A 21161-nucleotide genomic window follows, 5' to 3' on the forward strand; every position below is an offset into this window, starting at 1 on the left:
TTATTATTTGTTTTACATTATTATTTGTTTTACTGTAATTTTTTCTATAAAGTAGTTCAATTTGTAATGGGCAGTTTAAGAATTCCTTTTTCTGAAGTTAAGAATAAAAATATGATTTTGGAATCTTAATTTTCAACGTGTTAATTTCAATATTTTTATTAGATATACGAACAAATCAACATGCTAATGTATCGCTTGTTTGAATAAGTAATACAAGAAGTATACGACTATAATACGGAATACTTGAAATTGTTTCGGCTATGCCTTAAATTAGCACAAAAAGAATTGGTCTTGCCCTACTGTAACTTTTAAGCCCCAAAATATTGCTACATTGAATAATTTAGTGGAATAATTTTATAGAATTACCTATATCAAACCAAACTAAAGATTGAAAATGGTCTATTCAATATACCAGAAATTGTATCTCTTTCGTAACTTGAAAGATAAACTATTTTGGTGTTAGTCCAAAATTCCTACTATTTATTGATCGCCGTATTACGCCGTTATATATATATATCAAATCATATCTTTTAAGAGCTTACTTCAATTATATTTCTGCTTTCTCATCCAAACTCTATTAATCATAGAATATTAACTGACGACATCAATCAATTTAGCCCTGAGAAAGGATTGAGTTAATTGGTGTATTTTCTTTCTCGAAGGCTAGAATATGTTTGATTTCTTTAGTAATCTTAATTAATAAATATTGATATAAGTGAATCATAAAGCATATTAGGTGTATTGCTTTGAATTGGTATTTGTGTAGAAAAACTCGTACAAAATATGTTCTTCGTTTGATACAACTTTCTTAGAAATGTTTATGTAATAGTGACCCTCTGGTCAAAATTGAGCCATAATTTATTAAATTAATCATGTGTTGAGATGCGGGAGAGAAAACAAGGTTGTAAATTAAATACAATTTATTTTCTCTCTTCCTTGAGTAAATTAATACCCAAAGACGAGTTGTTTAATTGATAATAAAGAATACACATATATACATTTAAAAGATATTACTTAATACGTCATGGGAAAAGGATTATGATTTAAATCGCATGTACTTACTATTGACGAAAGGTGTAGATTGTCTAATATAGACGGTAATTCTATGCTTTCATAATATTTCAGTTAATCCAACAATTTCTTCAAGCTCATTCAATTCTTTCTTCTTCATTCAATTCAATACTTTCTTTCAGCAATGCTTTGTTCTTCTCATTTTTCAATAACACTTTTCCTCAGTGTTCATACAAATTACTGTCAGACTGTCTGCTCGTTGTGTATGTACAGTGTTTTGTCGCTGAAGCTCTTTCCTCGGGTTCTTGGTGGTGGTGGACAAGGTACCTGAACCCTCGTTATTCAAAACACTTAACAACGACCTGATGAGAATTATCCTTGTTGAACACGTCTGTTATGCTTACTTGGTATCTTTTTGTCTGTCTATATTTACCAGAAGTTCAATATACTGCGAACATTTTTTATCAGGTCATAATTATTTCCATGTTATATATATATATATATATATATATATATATATATATATATATATATATATATATATGGTATATATAAAAGGTCTAATAAATTAGACCCTGTAACAATAGAACCGAAAGAATTCTACAATTAGCTTAACTTACATTTTACATGGATGTCCCAACCATTCATAATAAATTTGCATCGCAACATCATGTTTGTCTCATAACAGAGTAAAGGGAATAATTTCAAAGTGATATTTTACTAAAATTTGTTTTCGCTAACTTTTTTTAAATATCATTTAATTAAATATAATTTAAATAAGTTTCAATAATCTACAAAGTATTGTTAAGTTTAAATTATTATGTTATAAACATGAATATGGAATTATAAATGATGAAATATATTATATGGAATATGTTAAAACAAAGAATATAAGAATAAAACAGTTTTTAAATTATTTGTCTTCATCTTTGACTTCAGCATGTATATTAAAACAATAATCAACACAATTAGAGCATTCATTCTCTACAATTTAGAAATGTATTTTAAACGAACATATTTACCCTAAAATAATAAGCATTGATTTATTAAAACTACGGTTTATAAAATAATTAATTAAAATAATCCACACAAAGTTCAGAGAATAAAATATCATATATTCATATATCTTATTGCATTTATCGTTAAATACTTTAATATGTGTCATTCTTTTGAAATATTTAAAGATTACAGTTAATAATCCATAATTTCTTCGAGTTTCATATATGCATAGTTAACTTCATTCCAACTGATGTATATTTTCGTTACTTTATTATATTGCCAGAACAATAAATACATCTGTCTGATTAAAAAAAATCACTTTACCTAAATTTTTAAATAAAATTGCATCGTTCTTTGTCTATTTATTCCACTCTTCGATCTCGCCATTGCAGATCGCTATTTTATTGCTTTTGTTTATCTATTTCTTTCTACTTTGTCTTATACCCCACGTGAAAATGAACATCTGACTAACAAATGGCATATTTTAAACTGAACTGTGAAACTATTTTGTAATTGTTAATATTCTTTGCAACATTTATTTTAACTCTTGAGTCACAAATTAATGCATTTATTATCTGCAATATTCGGTTAGTACTTAGTTAATAAATTAATTTACTATTGAAACCTGAAATGAATCAGGATGTACGATGAGTTGAATATTTAGATATTAAGAGTTCGATATCCGGCTTGGTTGGCGCAGTCGTAAAGGCGACAAGAGGGTCTTCCTATTGTTGCGATAGTCGCGGGTTCGAATCCTACTGGAGCATGGATGTACTTTATGCCTGCAATTATAATTGTAAATGCCTTTATAGGCAACAGTGGTGCAAAAAGAGTAAAATCCGACAAGGAAAATCATCCCCGCCAAAATCCAAGCTGGCTAAGACCGGATGTCCTCTGGGATGATTTCTAAGATAGTCGCTCTGCAGTCGGTGGGCTTAATGCTGAAGACCGTGGTTCGGAACCCACATCAAATTGTAGGTCCAGTACAGATAAACTCTCGTAGGTAAAAGAGAGAGTTTAAAATATTTAAATAAAATAATTCAATAGTCAAGTTAACTGATTGATCTTGACTATTTCCTGACTCCAAATAACAAGATTGTAGTTCACATATCTAGACCAAGCATTGTCTAGACCAAGTGTCTAGACGACTGCCTTGTTTTTTTCAATATCATTTTAAATCCCCTAAAGTATTGAACGCCTTAATACCTCCACACCAGGAAAACATAAAAACCAGCAAATGACGTAAAAACAAAACGAAACAAAAGAAGAAAAAATCAGTAATATTCAATCATAATAAAACACGGTTCGAAATAAAAGCAAACTAATAACAAAAGCATGTCAATAGGAAAAAAAAATCTCACGGGCCCATAACCTCCGAATCCCAACGAGAAAAAAAGGGGGCCGACGTGAATTTTTTTCCTAAAACATATTTATCTAATATTATCTCTTGTGTTCCGGGGCGTGGAAGGAAAATATCAATTTTATGAACAGGACCCTCGTGGCCTCGGCACGGAACGAAAAGTTTACTCGGCGCTGACAGAGAATGTCTGCACCTTCCGCCTTTGAAGTTCGCCGCGCCTCCTCCCCCGATACGCGGGAGAAGGAATCCCCCGACTCTGGAGTGCGTACGAGTTTTCTTTCGAGTGTCTATAAGTTTTGAATCTCGAATAACGCTCGTAAACTACGGGGGTGTCGGTATCGGTGGGCGTTGAACGCGCTTAAACAGGCTTTGTAATAAGTGAGACGATTATAACAGGTTAATTGAAAAGTCACCGGCCCGACACATAGATGGCGCTACTACAATCAAATCCATATGATTTTTAGTTATCCCTAACCTTCAAAAGTTGCGTGTATAAGTCTGACAGCTGTCGGATCATTAGTTTGTGAATTATAGCATTTTGAGTGAAGCAACTTTTGTTATTGTGAAAAAAATGGATAAAAAGGAATTTCGCGTATTGATAAAATATTGCTTTTTGAAGGGAAAAATACAGTTGAAGCATAAATTTGACCTGATGCCGAGTTTCCAGACACTGCCCCATGAAAATCAACCATCAAGGATTGGTATGCTAAGTTTAGACATGATGAAATGAGCACCGAAGACGGTGGACACCCAAAAGAGGTTGTTACCGATGAAAACTAAACACAAGCAAATCAACAAAATGATTTTGAATGACCGTAAATTGAAACTGAATGAAATAGCAGACACTCTAAAGATATCAACTGAAGGTGTACATCATATCATTTACGAATATTTGGGTATGAGACATTTCTGTGCAAAGTGGGTGCCGATGAATAAACCCGAGCTTTTGCATTGATATGTGACAGTGGGTGAAACATGGCTTCACTATTTCACTCTGAAATCCAATCGACAGCCATTCGAGTGGACTGCACACGATGAACCCGCTCCAAAACGTGAGAAAGCTCAACAATCGGCTGGCAAAGTTATGGCATCTGTATTTTGGGATGAGCATGGAATAATTTTCATGCACTATCTTGAAAAAGGAAGGACCATCAATAGCGACTATTACATAGCGTTATTTTGCCGTTTGAAGGACGAAATCGCCGAAAAAGGACCGTATTTGAAGAAAAAGAAAGTGCTGCTTCGCTAAGACAATTCACCGTATCACAACTCAGTGAAAACGATGGCAAAAATCCATCCAACCACCGTATTCTCCAATTTAGCACCCAACGACTATTGCCTATTCTCAGATCTCAAAAGAATGCTCGCTGGGAGGAAACGTTCGTCGCATGAAGAGGCGATCGAAGAAACTGAGGCTTATTTTGAAGTACAAAGGACATATCGTACTACAAAAATGGTATCGAAAAGTTGGAGGGTCGCTACATTCAGTGTACCACTCTTGAAGGGAATTATGTTGAATAAAAAAAAATTGCCAAGTAAATCTGTTTTACTATGTTAGGCCGGGGACTTTTCCTTGACATTATATTTCACTATTAAATATTGTTATTCAAAATACAAAGATGAAAATGTTATAAAAGTGATTATAAACATATATATATATATATATATATATATATATATATATATATATATATATATATATATATATATATATATACTGGACCTACAGTTTAACGTGGGCTCCGAGTGACCAAGTGTAGAAATCATCCCAGAAGACATCCGGTCTTACCCAGCCTGGTTACTGGAGTGACTGTGATCATTTTCCTTCTCGGACTTTACACTCTTGCTTAGAACATTCACAAATTTTAAACAATCACAAAAATAAATTTACAACCATGCCCCAGCAGGATTCGAACTCGCAGCTATCGCAACAGTAGGAGGACCGTCCCATCGCGTTTACCAAGACGGCATAAAAGTGATTTAATTTGCTGGGAATATATTATTTGTTCTCTCTCCCTTCCTCTTGAAGTTCCCCTTTAAACAGAAATGAAATCACGAGACTGGGGTGTGTACGAATTATCATGTAATGTTTATTAGTTTCGAATCTGGAACAATACTTTGATGTTGGGGAACGTTGGGAAATATTGTGGATGGCGAAAGGTAATTTATTTAGTTTAAATTGTAATAATTACAAATATGGTTTAACAGCGAACAAATTAAGGTTAATTGTCCTAATTGATATCAACAAGGAATTTATAATAAAATGTAACGTTTATTGTCTCTAAAACAAATCTGTAAACCTTTAAAACAGAGTTTTATAATCATCCAAATATTTTCGTATGGCTAACAAAGAGTGTTGTGGGGTTTTTATACAGTATTCAGTCAATAATGACTATTTTATTGTTTCCATTCAAAACATAGAACAGCAGAGAAAAATTATCTTGCTTAAATCTGATAGTAACTGACATAGTTCTAGAGACATCGTATGTAATAATACTAGAGGTAAATACAAAAGTTATTAAGATTTTTTTGTAATTTTTGCTGGTTTTTATTTCGAATCCATTTCAGGTGTCAGTAATATAAGTATTTCGTAATAAAGCACCAACCGAATATTTCAGTTAATAAATATATTAATTTCTGCAACCCTAGTTAAAAAAAAGATTGTCGCAAAGAATATTAACAATTTTTAAGTAGCTTCATAGGATTCCTAGTTTGTTGGTGAGCAGTTAGTTCCCATGTCAGACACCAGACGATATAGAAAACAGTAGATTAATGAAAGAAGATGTACCAATTTACAAATGAACTACCAGCAAGTGCAAGATTCCAGAATGTTACCTAAAGTAATAGGTTGAAATATAAACATAATGACTGGAAAAAAATAGTACAATAATATATTTTTTAATTAATTACATCTTACATTAGATATAGTTAGTACAATCTTAATTTACAAATTTATTTATTACTATTGTGTTGTACTTGCATTGATACACAAATAAAGGGACTACGGAATTAATACATCAGGATGTATTTCCTAAACTAAAGTAAAACTAAACTACTTAAGTTAAAATTAAGAATACACTTATACACTAAACAGGTTCGTGTGTTTTTTTTTTCGCTTCAATCTTTCGATTTTCTACGTATTATCCAATAGCTATATTACTTCCAAGTCGTTGTAATTCAGCAACCTTCATATTTTAAGGCGATTTCGAGGTCATCATGCAGCTCCTCGTCGGCTACGCAGATATAAGTATTGCTAATTAATCGTAGGACTTTCTTTTGGGGGTTACTTTGGTGTTTTAGGTCGAAATCCTATAGGTCCAAATTCTCCTTATGATTGAGTGATAAACCTATCTCTTTGAATTCAGGTCAAGCTAAGAGTATCTTCCGACTAATCAGTCCATTTGCTTGATTTTGAGTCTAATCTGCTATGCTTTGTATCTAGCATTATATTTCCAATTTAACCTACCATCCAGATTTAGACCGAGGTATTTAGTGGATTCTATTTGAGGAATCGGGCGTCCACCAATTTATTTATACTTATAATTAGGTCTTTGTAATTTTTCCGCAATGCAATATTAATATGGAGCTATGGAGCTCCATTTTCTAGTCTCTATTCCGTTTATAGGTCTTGTTAACTGCTACTTGTATTTGTTCTAAAGCCTTAGGCTGAGATATATCTTTAGCCATGATAACTATGTCATCCGCAAATGTTCCAAGTACCCTTTATTTTATTGTTGGGATATTGTTGATTATTGTTGGCAGTGTAGAGCTGATACAGGAGTAGTCCTAAGACGCTATCTTGTGAATCTCCAGCCAAAACAGATTTAAGTGTTGAGAATGTCTATTGATGCGAAACTCTCAATATTCCTTCGAAAGGATAGGATTCCAGTAGAGGATAGTAATTTCGCAGTAGCAATTTGCTGATTTTGTAGAATAATTCAAAATACCAATACGCGGTCAAAAGCTTGTAAGGAATCCAGGAAAAATGCAGAGTAATATTTCTTTTTTTTAATATCGTCGAAAGTCGAATTAGTTGATAGTTAAAAAACTAGCGATTGAAAATAGTAAATACTATTTCAGTCTTCACGCACGCTTCGAATGTTTTTCTATTCGTGATACCAAATGGATCTATAAGAATTTCTTCCCGTATCAATTTTGAGAGAGAAAAACACGGATATCATTGTGCACAAATCAGTTAATTTCAAATGATTTTAAAATGGTAAATGGCAGTGTCCAAAAAGGAATGGAATAATCCATTGTTGGTGCTCCGTACTATGTTTCAAATGAAGTTCAATGTGTTTTTGTGAAGTATATGACTAGTGAAGTGCGTAGACTAAAACGATCTGACACCATCTGATCTGATTATTGGACATATATAGACTTCAGATTCAGAATAAGCTTTAAAATATTTCTAATGAAGTAAGATAATATTTTATACAGAAGATCACTTATTAAAGTGATTTTCTACAGGCCATGTATATATATATATATATATATATATATACTATTTTAATTTTAATTAAAATAATAGTTTTATTAATCATCAATTAGGAATATTTTAAGATTACTATTCATTGAATCTAGAATGAAAGAAGTTTTAACATTCAAAAAGGCTTGAACAAACATCGAGAGACTTAGACAATGCAAAATTAGTTGACTATTATTTACTCTTTATCAATTAAAATGCTCGATTCTTCTATTTTTACCTTATTAGATTAATAATTAATATTATTAAAATATCTTACTTGCAACATAAAAAAATCGTTTGAAAATAAAATATGTACTTAATAATCGTTGTAATAACTAATTAAAAATCAGCTTGAACTTAGTTATTAGAACGATTATTACGTGCATATTTTATTTTAAAACATTTTGGTGTTAAAAGTCTAACTTTGATTATTTTTTACATTTTAGTGAGTCCCCTATTTATTTCTTGAAGTCGGTTGAATTTTTTTTTGTAAAAATATTTAATTTTTCTCCTTTTAGTGTCAGATCTTTACTCAATGAATCAGCCAGTCATTTTATTAAGTAATTAATGGATAGCCCAAATAAAAGTACTGTCAATAATGGAAATAAGGAACGTTTCAGGCCTTGGAGTCTGCTTCCTAGTCTAAGTAATCTGACAAATATACCAACCAAACTAGAAAAAAGAAAGTTGCTACTCTTTTGGGCTTAACGTTCTAATTATTACACCATGGAAACAGTTGTCTGCTATGTTTTTATGAATTTTCATATGAAATGGTTAGTACTTTAAAAGCAAGCTAAATGGTTGAATTAATAAATGACCGAATTACTTTCGATTTTTCGTTACATCAATTGAGCAATAACATTATGCCCAAATATGTGATTATTTTAGATAAAAAATATATGAAATCATTGTACGTGCCTTTCAAATTTGGAGTTTCCAAAAATACTGCTATAATTTTGTAAAATATATAGTTATTTATAATCATATTACAAACAAAACATAAAAATTTATATATTATATATAAATCTATGTAAGTATAAATTCGGCACATTATTTTCGAGGTCGCGGCTAGAATGACAAGGCCAGAACGTTGAAAATCAATGAGTGAAACCAGTAGTACTGAAAATAGTGACTGAAAGTACGTAACAGAAGCAGTCTATAGTAAATAGTAATAAAAGCAGTCGGATCGAAAATAGAGACTAAAACAGTCGATTATAAATAGTTAGTAATCAATTACAAAATTGTCCATGGTTCATAACGCTACCCAAAACGTTAAGTTTTGATAATATAACAGATTTTTTAGTTATTCTTTTTATTCTATTGTGAGAGAAAAATGAGTAACTCAATAAACTGTGGTCGAATTTCGACCGCTGGGTGATCAAAGATAATTAAAGAAACAGGAAAGATTTTGCTGTACTATTAGCTAGATTTTTCTATTCTCCAGAATCGTACATTGCGGACTCTTTACTGATCACTACATAGTATAAAACAAAGTCGCCTTTTCTGTCCCTATATCCCTATGTGCGCTTAAATCTTTAAAACTACGCAACGGATTTTGATGCGGTTTTTTTCAATAGATAGAGTGATTCAAGAGGAAGGTTTATATGAATAATACATGCATAATATACTAAGGCAACATTGCTAATTTTAGAGGTTTCTAACGTGATGTCGTAAATTAACCTATTTTTATAGGCTTATTTAGCAATTAGCAAAAACGCTACCTAACCCTACGAGTTAGATCAAATTAATGTACTACAGTATTGTACACCATAAAAAGATCTACAAAAAAGTCCGCGATGGTATATGTTTATCTTTTAGGGATAACCCACATTAACCATTTTTATTGTTTACTTTTTACGTGAGAAAATGGCTTATTTACGAAGCTATTTTAAGCAATACGGCATTAATCCTTATCGAATTAAGTACCTTAAATACAGTGTGCAATTAATATAGATCAATATGGTTCCTTACAGCATGTAAATTAAACAAATATTTTCGGAGATATTACAAATTTAAAATTTGCGTTTAAAAATGTGTAATGTAATAAAAATTGTATGAATTTAGATATTCCAAAGATAGCAGGAAATCTTCATAGTAAGTATAGGGGAAGAGGAATTGTTTTACTCCAAATTTAATGTGTGCAGGCCAAGGGCAGTAATGAATGAACCAAAAATACTGGATCGATTTTAATCATGTTTTCATTGAGTGACATAGGCTTATATATTGTATGCCCGTGCAAAGTCGGAGCGGGCCGCTATGTTTTTATATACAACGTTCATATTTTTTCTGTAGTGTATTTAATTCAGTATCAGCATTGCACCTGTGCGAAGCCGGGGCGGGTCGCTAGTGATATATAAATATAAATAACAAACATGGTTCTGATGAAAAAATCGTAATTTCTACGGTCTTCGTCCTGTCGGACAGCCTCCAGTGCCCATACATCACCGACACTTCGCCGTAATAAATCCACCCTTTGTTCGCGCCACGCAGCCGAAAAAAAAACACAGTGAATAAAAACATATCATTACACTCTATTCCCCGAACGAAACCTCCGAGGGAAACCGCAACTGTTTTTTCCCGGGCCCGTAACAAGGGAAATCCTTCATTCGGCGATGAAGCGTTCCGTGTACGGCCGACAACGGTCATCCATTATATTCGGATGGAATTATACGGCTGGAAATGCAAAAGCGAAGCGTGACCTGTCGACGTTAGGGTCGCGGACGAAAGAAGAAGAACCGCGTCGGTTCGATTACGTCGCTTGTGACGTGTATATTAACGGCGACGGGATGATTATTACGAAAGGGCCTTAATTCGGTCGTTAATTGCTCGAATTTATTGAGTCCGGAACTTCATTCATTATAATTTCCTTCTAATATATGGACAGAAAATAATTGTTCAGGATACCAGATAGATAACCCGAAATATCGTTTTTTATATCGATATTATACATTTATTTTATTTAACACATTGGAAAACCATTATAAACCATATTGGTCAAAGAGGACGTGAACTTGAAAGCCTGCAGATGAATGGTGTTCTATGTCCACATACCAGAAATAACAGATCAATTGAAAAGTCCTCGGCATACCATGGTAAAACAATTTTTTTGCAATTTTTATTTCACATAATACCCCTCAAAGGTGATACACTGATTATAGCGACCCTCTAACTTTTCAATACCATTTTTGTAATACGATTTGTCTTTTACTTCAAAATAGGCCTTAGTTTCGACGATCACCTCTTCATTCGATGAAAATTTCAATCCCAGCGAGTATTCTTTTGAGATTTGAGAACAGGAAAGTCGCTGGGGCCAGAGCTGAAGAAAACGGTGGATGAATAAGCAATTCGAAGCCCAACTCATAGATTTTTGCAATTGTTTTCACTGACTGACGCGGTGCATTGTCTTGGTGAAGCAGCACTTTCTTTTTCCACAAATGCGGCCGTTTTCTGGCGATTTCGTCCTTCAAATGTTCATCGTATGCAGTCCACTCGGATGACTGTCAATTGGACTTCAGAGTAAAATGATGGAGCCATGTTTCATCCATTGTCACATATCGATGCAAAAACTCGGGTTTATTACGCTTGATCATCTTCAAACACTGCTCAGAATCATCAACTCGTCATTGTTTTTGGTCAGAAGTGAGCTCGCGCGGCACCCACTTTGCACAGAGCTTTCTCATACGCAAATATTCGTGAACGATATGACGTACAGGTCCAGTTGATATCTCTAGTGTGTCTGCTATTTCATTCAATTTAAATTTATGGTCATTCAAAATCATTTTGTGAATTTTTTAAATGTTTACGTTTGTCTTCGGTGCACATTTCACCACGTCTAAACTTAGCATACCAATCCTTGATGGTTGATTTTTCTGGGGCAGTGTCCGGAAACTCGGCATCAAGCCAAGTTTTTGCTTCAACTGTATTTTTTCCCTTCAAAAGGTAATATTTTATTAACACGTGATATTCCTTTTTATCCATTTTTTTCATAATAACTAAAGTTGCTTCACTCAAAATGCTATGATGATCCAACAGCTATCAAATTTATACACGCCTCTTTTGAGCGATAGCCCTAACTAGAAAACAGATGGATTTAATTCTACTAGCGCCATCTATGTGTTACCTTCACTGAGGGTTTAACGACTTAAGTGTCACCAATCAGCAGACACCCATTCCAAGCCACCACTTCAAATGTTTCTTAACCTCGAACTCATTTACTCGAATGCATTTACCATATCTACAAAACTGTTAGTATTCATTCTCTCCCCATATGTTCTAACCTAATGCTCATGTTTAATTTTGAAATTGTGCACACAAATCTTTCACGCCCTACAATACCATTTCCTACATTTCCTTTAGTTATTTCCACTCTCATCACTCTGTCTCAGGAATTTCTAGCATTGCACAGCATTATCACATCTCCTGAAATTTTTCTTCACTCACTTTCACTTTCTGACTCACTGCACAATTCAATCAACTTCAATCAAAACATGTTCACGATTCCATCATTTATCAATTACTTCCTCTGTATGTTCCTTATCCTTCCACATATCCCAACAGTTTTTGATGGAATATCCTTCTCGGCTAGCAATATGTCAGCAATTAGTTATTAATAAATATAATGACCAACAAAATCTAATCGAATGTTATTGTAGCTTTTACCTTTTCCCATAACTTTTTGTTGTCTTTACACTTTAAACAAGCATTTAAGTGGAGATTTCGCTGCATTTACTGCGCCGTATGCGCCGTATGTGATATGGCTTACCAGTGTAACATACCAGTAAGAATAAGATGCATCAAGAACATAGACATACATTTGTAATAACAGACATATATGTGCAAGCTTGATTAAATTCGATATATATTATCATATACCTGTAGTATTTTTTGCTTTATATTATAAATAAATCACTCTGTTTATAATTATGTTTATTATTAATTACATTATGATAATAAAGATTTAAATTTCATACATTGGGCCAACTAAGCCTAATAAATAATGTATTTAACTTTAATTAGTAAATTTATTGATTGGAAAAAACATTTTCCAAGAGTCATCAATAATTAATTCAGTAGTTTATAATTAACATTCGATAGTCAACATAGGCGTATAATATTATTAATTACATATGATCATTAACGTGTTTTGGACTAGCCGTCAGTAATACATATATCGAGCATTTTTGCCGTTTATAAAATCATGAACATTTTATCCGTTTAAATAGTTCATTACATAAAATTAAATATAAAAACTAATGTAATGTATGTGTCTGATGATTACAACTGGTAATTATTAGCTTGAAATTTAAAGGTTATTCAAAACGTTGTCCATTACAAGCTGTTCATTTTTTCATTCTCTGTAATAGTTTTTGAATACATTTTCATGCAATAAAATCTCTTATATTTCGTCGCAGTACTCTGTTTTTTTATTATATTCTGCGTTGACAAAAAATATAGTGAAAAGGAACTAAGTCTGGTCTCTTTATAGGTATACCTGCTTCATTTTAGTAAGTTAATATAAAACACATTACTGGTCTCGCCACATACAAATCGTTACTTTGGATGTATACATATTCATCTTTACCATAGATTTTGCATTCGTAGATTTCGTTATTTAGGTACGGTCGCCAAATATTATCCCTTTTTGTGTAAAGAAAATGCAGAAAAGGTGTTACAAGTAAAATAGTAAAGTACATTACTTTTCACTTAAAAAAAATAACAACCAACAACTTGTTACCTCAGTTAGATATTCAGTAAGGACAATTTTGATAACAAATTACAAAATCTAAATATGATTTGCCCTCTAAATCCTCAATATTCAGTACATGAACTTATATTATATTAATTATAATTTCTAAAATGACACTATATGACGTAATTTGTTTAACATATATAAGAATACTTGTTTTGAATTCCTTCTTCCATTGTCAAAAGTATTGTTTACGATATGGTTATCTAATACGTCACCTTCCTTAAAATAGTATGAATACTATTTACGGTTAAGAGCTGAATTACTCTACAATTGCAGCTGATATCCTCTCATGCCTATTACATGTTCAGATTTTATCAGAAACTTATGAAAATATGAAACCAATTTTATACTCAATCAAATACAAAAAACACAACCGTAAACCTTATGGTGATTTAAAATTTGTTGCTATATTGCTTGGACTACAGGGAGATTTAGTTTATTACAAAATATTGTTGTTTTCTCTGTTTGTGGAACACTAGATACACCAAAAACCACTATGCAGCTAAAGACTAAAAAAACAGCTACCTTTGTTTGTGGTAAGTCAAAGGTTAAATATTCTGTTTTTTCTAAATTAATTGTAACGACGTTGAGGCATGTCGAATTTTACATCGTGGAATAGCGATCCACAAAATACCCAGAAATATAATCCCAGATGTTGAACATGGGCGGCGTGCCAGCAGCGCCAAGTGGAACACGATAAGGAATAGCTGGCAACCCCGAGACGTTTATCTGGGAGATGATTGAACGGTACTTTGGATCATTCAGTTTCTCACCATCGTTTGGTTTAGACGTGCCACCATCGACTGCCCAAGCCTCCTCTACAGGTAACACCGCGGCCACCCGATTAATATATTTTATATTTTCCACATTTTTATATTACTTCAATAAATAACAGTCACATAATATAAACACCACTGTTTCATTTCGTTTTACCTCCATTCACTGAGCCATATAACAAACCCTAAATAATTATAAACCGTTTCCTCTAAATTAAATAATGTTAAATTAAAATAAAGTATTATTGTTAGCCCAGAAATAAGATAACTTATAATAACAACGTATTCAATGAAAATCTTACTGCAAAAGAATTAGCGGCTTGGTTATGTCTCAAGAAAACAATTCATGGACTCTCAGGCAATCTGAAAGCTGAAAATGCCGATTTCTTAGTAAAAGAATTGTTAAAAAGATTTGGACTGACTTGAAAAGGTGAGTGACGAATAACTCTTTCACCAGGATATAAAGCAGATAGACGATCGTTATCAAAAAGAAGATGAGACGCTAAAATGTTTTCAAATTGCTGCTGGTTTGTAATGAGCAAGGATTCTACTGTTCATATTCTGTCATCTACTGACGACTTAAACCTGAGCTATTTTGATTCATAAAGATTTCAAAGACCTTTTCATGCAGCACATTTTGTTTGGTATATCAGTGTTTTGTATTTGAGTTGTTATTTAATACATTTTTGTATTTTTATTTGCTTAAAATAATTGTATGTAAAATTCTGGCAGGAGAGTATTTTAGCGACCTTGAGTCATGTCGAATTTTACCCAACTAGAACCCGATAACGAATATCTAGCAACCCCGAGACGTTTATCTGGCATGTTATTGGAGGTTATTTCCATTCATTGGGTGCTCAACCATGGGTTGGTTTAGCCGTGCCACCATCGACCCAAGCCTCGTCTCCAGGGAACACCGCTGCCATCCGTTTTATCATTTGTATTTTTATATTTTATATTGCTTCAATAAATAACGGTCGCATAATGTAAACACCACTGTCATTTACCCTAAATAGGCATAAACTATTTTGATTTAACTATAAAGATAAGGAAAAGTTGTAGCTATCTATGGACAATATTCTACATAAAATACATCGATCGATTTCGCTAAATAAAGCTTCAAAACTATTAAATAAACCTCAGAATCGATTTGTATACGCTATATTATCGACTACTTGGTGACTAAAATATATCTACCCATTTCTTGTTGCTCCTTTTAACAGAGAGCAAATGTTAAACCTCTAAATACATAAACCTGTCTGAGTGGTTTATCTTTGCCAAATTTGTTTAGTAGATGTTCGACTATTCTTGTGCTTTTTTTTCGAGTTTATCTTTTGCAAGTGGTAAAAATAAACGCCGCCACTTTTAACCTTGAAGAGATTATGTACAATAAAAAGCTCCAAGCCGAGCCAACATCTCCAGCAATTCGTTTCTTTTTATTCGTGTTTTAAGGGGAAGTGTAAGTTGCGTCTGATTGCCGTATTTTTATGTCTATAAAATTTCAATCTTATATTTTATTTCTTCACGGGTTATAAACTTTAGAGATATATCTCTTACATGGAGAGTTCATATTTCCAACGAAAGTCGTTTGTATACAGGAAATGAGGTTAAATTTTATTGGCAATATAGTCTTTATAAATTTGAATAGAAACTATTAGATATCTGCTGTAGGTGGTTGTATATTTTAATAAGAATGAAAGTTGTACTTTTTCGTACAAAATATGGTTGGAACGATGATTTAACTTAATCAAGTATGAAAAGATAATTGGAAAATTCAGCACGAATAGAAAATTAAATAAATTTTAGTATACACTTTTTAAAATAGTTCGGATGGTAAATCAGATATCTAATTTATTAGTTCTTTTAGACTATTTGATTTGACATTATTTGAGATACAAATAATACGTCAATTCAAAAGTCCCCGACCGGACATATAGATGGCGCTACTAAAATTAAATCCATACCGACGAAAACATTGAAAAAATCGACAAAAAGATTTTGAATGACCGTGAATTGAAATTGAATGAAATAGCAGACACTCTAAAGATATCAACTGAACGTGTACATAATATCATTCACGAATATTTGGGTATGAGAAAGCTCTCTGCAAAGTGGGTACCGCGCGAGCTCATTTTTGACCAAAAACAACGACGAATTGATGATTTGGAGCAGTGTTTGAAGATAATCAAACGTAATAAACGTGAATAAGAGAGTTTTTGCGTCGATATGTGACAATGGATGAAACAAGGCTCCATCATTTCATTCCGAAGTCCAATCGACTGTCATCCGCGTAGACTGCACACATTGAACCCGCTCCAAAGCGTGGGAAAACGCAACAGTCGGCTGGCAAGGTTATGGCGTCAGTATTTTGGGATACCCAATAAAAAAACTAATTTTTATTTAATATTATTGGTGCTTGTACGGTCTGTTTATAGGTGAACTGCACATGTACGATTTACTTTCATTAATTCTTGATACAATACAGAAAAATAAATATTTTGTTAATAGCAATAGGGTTTGGTGATTAATCGGATATCATTGCCTATTATATTAGTATATCAGTATATTAATTTAATTATTTTTTCTTAAATTCATTTTGATAATAATATTTTCTCTTTATTTTCTAGGTTACAGTAGTTCATAGTACCAAATAGCCAGAAAAGCCAACATCATAAAGTCAGGTAAGTTATAGTGCTGTGATTTCCTGACATACTCTTAAGAGATAAGCAAAGTACATGATATTTTGAAACATATGGTTAGCAAACGTCTATAACGATTTTTAGGCAAATTATTCTTTTAACAGCTTGAGCACTATTATCGAATAATTTTTTATTTGTTTTACTAAGAAGGCTTCAATATTCTTTCTATAATAAATATGCCGAAAAAAATGGATTAAAAGGAATTTCGCGTGTTAACAAAATATTGCTGTTTGAAAGGAAAAATACAGTTGAAGCAGAAAGTTGAGGAAACTTGGCTTGATGTCGAGTTTCCGGACACTGCCCTAGGATAATCAACCATCAAAGATTGATATGCTAAATTTAGGCGTTGTGAAATGAGTACCAAAGGCAGCGAATGCAGTGCTCGCCCAAAAAAAGTTGTTACTGACGAAAACATTAAAAAAATCCACAAGATCATTTTGAATGACCTTAAGTTGAAATTGAATGAAATAGCAGACAGTCTGGATATTAACTGAACGTGTACACCATATCATTAACGAATATTTAGGTATGAGAAAGCTCTGAGCAAAGAGGGTGCCGTGCGAGCTCACTTTTGACCAAAAACAACGACGAGTTGATGATTCGGAGCCGTGTTTGAAGATGATCAAGAGTAATAAACCCGAGTTATTGATCGAAAAATGAGTGATCGCCTTAACTAAGGCCTATTTTGATCTAAAGGACAAATCGTACTCCAAACATGGTACTGAAAAGTTGGAGGGTCGCTATAATCAGTCTATCACGCTTGAAGGGAATTATGTTGAATAAATAAAACTAATTTTGCCAAAAAACATGTGTTTTACTATGGTATGCCGGGGACTTTTAAAATGACCTATTACATGTCTTATTTATATATTGTTTTAATAACTACGTGTTATAACTAGAAACGCAATCCATGATACGCGGATATCAAACGTACAAACATTCAATGCAACCAAAACAACTGCGTCACGCGCAGATTCGCACATATTTAAAATTACGCTAATACAAACGCCAAATTTTCTCTCAAATCCATTGTTTTAATAGAATTGGACTTTAGTCCGGATAAAGTAAATACACAGAATTATTAATTATAAAGTAATTTTTTAGAAATAATTAACTAGTCAGCAATACATACTTTGAAAAAAAAATTTACAAACCCATAAAAAAACAAGTAAAGAATAACTTATTAAATTTATTTGCATAATGCAAGCAACTATAATGTTATGATACATGAAAAGCACTCTATTCGAATATTCCTCTATCTCTGGAAAGCTCGACATCCGATATTTTAACATAACAAACTCCTGTATGTTTTCAATGGCTTTAAATTCAAACACGTAACTTTATATATCACATTATTTCTGGACGCGGTTCGACTATTTCATCGTCGAACCATCCGCTTCATTCCTGTTCTATGGTCCCGTAACGGCATCGGATTATATAAAGTAGAATTTAACATGTTCCGAATTACAACAAACTACATAACTAGGTATCCGCCCCGCAGCCACGCTACGCTACGACTAATACGCGCACCCCTTCCATCCCACCGCCCCGCGAAATTATCACAAAAGCCGCCTTTCAGCGATCCCGATCCCGATCCCAACTTCGGCCCGTTTAAAATTCCCCACGGGAGACCCTCGACCATCCCCCGCCGCCCCGCACGACGAACCGTTTCCGCCCCATTTACCTGCCCGCCCGAAAAGTTTTCGTTTTCTCGAAACCACTCAATTTAATCGCCTTCAATTAACGAAATTTTCGCTGTGACGGGCGATGCCGTGACCAGCGTCGATAGGAGCGTTTCTTATTGTTTCCTTTGATCGATTGATGTGCGTGGAGCGTTTTTTTGTGAGGTCTTCGTTTTAGAGCCGCGACGCCGGTAATTAAACGGTCTAGACGGCGAGTTTTCCGAGGTTTTCTTCAGGTTTTTTTTTCAAGTACTGCCAGTAAATTTTTTTTTGATAACGTCTTTATTAGATACGCTTAGTACAATCTTAATTATACATTAATTTATTACTACATTTCATTTGTACTTGGATGAATTCACAAGCAAGGCAAGTCAGGCTGGAAGTTGGATCTAGCATATAAACTCCTTGAAAACTGCCCTTCTAGCCAACTTCCCACCTACATCAAATGCTTATTTTACAAGTTGCTAATTCGTTCCGTACTGCTCTGCGGATCTAATATCTACTTCAAATTTGTTCCACCTAACCACGTGAAACGGCTTCAAGTTTTCCAAAATAAGCTACTCAGGAGAATCTTAAACGCTTCATGGTTTGGCAGAAATAATCAAATTCATAGGGAAAGTGAAAATCCAGAAGTCAAGCACTTCATATCTCAATCATTCCACAAACAACAACTCAGCTCAAGTTCTTCTGAAAACGCGCTTGTTCGCGAGCTGGTCGACATGCTGGGAGCTTAGCACCGCGTCACCGCCAAGCTCCCCTCTTTTCCAGGCTGAGACGACCCCATCCGTTGCTGTAGTCATAACTTTTTCCCCCATACGACAGTATCCAGTCGTGTATTAGCTCAAGTCGCGAATCAATAGAATAACCGGGTCCTGGTGCCCAATAGCGGCTGCCTGATCAGCGGGTGTCATATCCCAAATTTAATGCAGTAACAGTAGCGGTCCACAGGTGCCTACTGTGAGGCGGTTTCGATTTAGTACATTGATAAGCCCAGAGACAATCCCATATAACCCGGTCCAACTTGTCTCTCCAGGGCAAGTTTCCGCGACCAGAAATCCCACCGCCCGGTTTTAGGCCAGAACAAAACAATTTTATCAATCAATTTTAAATTACTCGAATAAATCATAAACAATCCCATTAGTTTCTTTTAATTGTCAACCGAATTCTCACAGATATATTATTTATCTTTTCAGGCAATAATGAGCTAACTAGCAAGCAAATAACATAAAAATGTCCTAACATAACTCGTAAACAGTCAAAACGTCCCTCATGGAAATCATGTAGACAAGAGATGTTATCGATCCACGTATAAGAAAAGGAAAACTCTTACCTCTACTCACGACTTTCTAACAACAAGGAATTTTCTTGCAATTACTACTACTCGACTTATGTGAAAAATGTCACTAATCGTCAAATGCCCCGACTTTGCAGCCTCGCAACCTAAAATCACCAAGCATTCCTCGATGCACCTCTGCAAATCCAACATAAAAAAAATAGTTTTTTGTATGCAAAATAACAGTTTTTGTGTTTTAAACCACCTTCTCATTTCATAACTGTTTCGTAACTATTGTATCTGTATTATCGATAACTTCATCATTTCTTTTTCCTAGTTTGTTTTAGTTAATCACGTGCTACCCTCGATGGATAATAATTGTTCTGTACAAAATCTTCTTAAATCCATCCAACTAGAAAACTATTCTAAGGCAGTTGCCGCCATATTATATCATCAAAGAATTATAATATTTTATCTAACTTAAAGCATCAGATTGATTTTCAAAATTTAAAATGACTCAAACAAAATTTTGATCCTGTAGAAATAATGTTTACAGGCTCTTTAGAGCCCCACACTAGGGATGCCGAAAACATATCCATATTTTAAAAAAATATCGATATTTTTGGTACATACTTTTTTGTCCGATATTTTAAGATATTATTAGATATTTCTTAAACATTAAAAAAATTCGCATATTTTCTTACTAAGTGATCTTTTCATCAATGATTAACAAACAGAATTCGGTTTATTACATTTATCACTATATATTCTTGCTAAATTCAAGCACTGAATTTCTTTTGGTACCCAGTTTTACGAAGGTGGTCCGACAAGTATTTAGCCTTCAACAGAGAACGAAAATTTTGCGATATACTTAACATAGTCTCCTTCTAGCTCGATACACTTGCCCCAACGTGGCTTCTAATTCATTTTTACGTCTGTACGTACGTTTTCTTGTAAGCTCGTAGTTCGGGAACAAAAATAAATCGCACCGCACCAAATCTGGAAAATAAGGTGGATGGGGCAGCAGTTCGTAGCTCAATTCGACTAATTTTATTGTAATGAGTGCGGAGGTGTGAGCCGGTGTGTTGTCATGACTGAAGAGCAACTTTTTCTTCTGGGCGTGGCTCATGAACCGACGTGCGAC

At 33.6% G+C, this 21161-nt stretch overlaps 1 protein-coding gene across 5 annotated transcripts in view; it reads left to right on the plus strand.

Annotated features, from left to right (window-relative positions):
- The window catches only part of AstC-R2 (Allatostatin C receptor 2), a 471654-nt gene that overhangs the window by 161910 nt on the left and 288583 nt on the right, over nt 1-21161 (plus strand). For all 5 annotated transcript variants that reach the window (XM_076410786.1, XM_076410789.1, XM_076410787.1 and 2 more), the window contains one exon: nt 16991-17044. The gene's annotated coding sequence lies outside the window, so the exon portion shown is untranslated. The remainder of the gene's footprint in view (nt 1-16990; nt 17045-21161) is intronic.

Source organism: Rhynchophorus ferrugineus, unplaced genomic scaffold (assembly GCF_030347505.1).
Source record: "Rhynchophorus ferrugineus isolate W39M unplaced genomic scaffold, kcgeb_rfMv2 rfM7, whole genome shotgun sequence".
Taxonomy (NCBI): Eukaryota; Metazoa; Arthropoda; class Insecta; order Coleoptera; family Curculionidae; genus Rhynchophorus; species Rhynchophorus ferrugineus.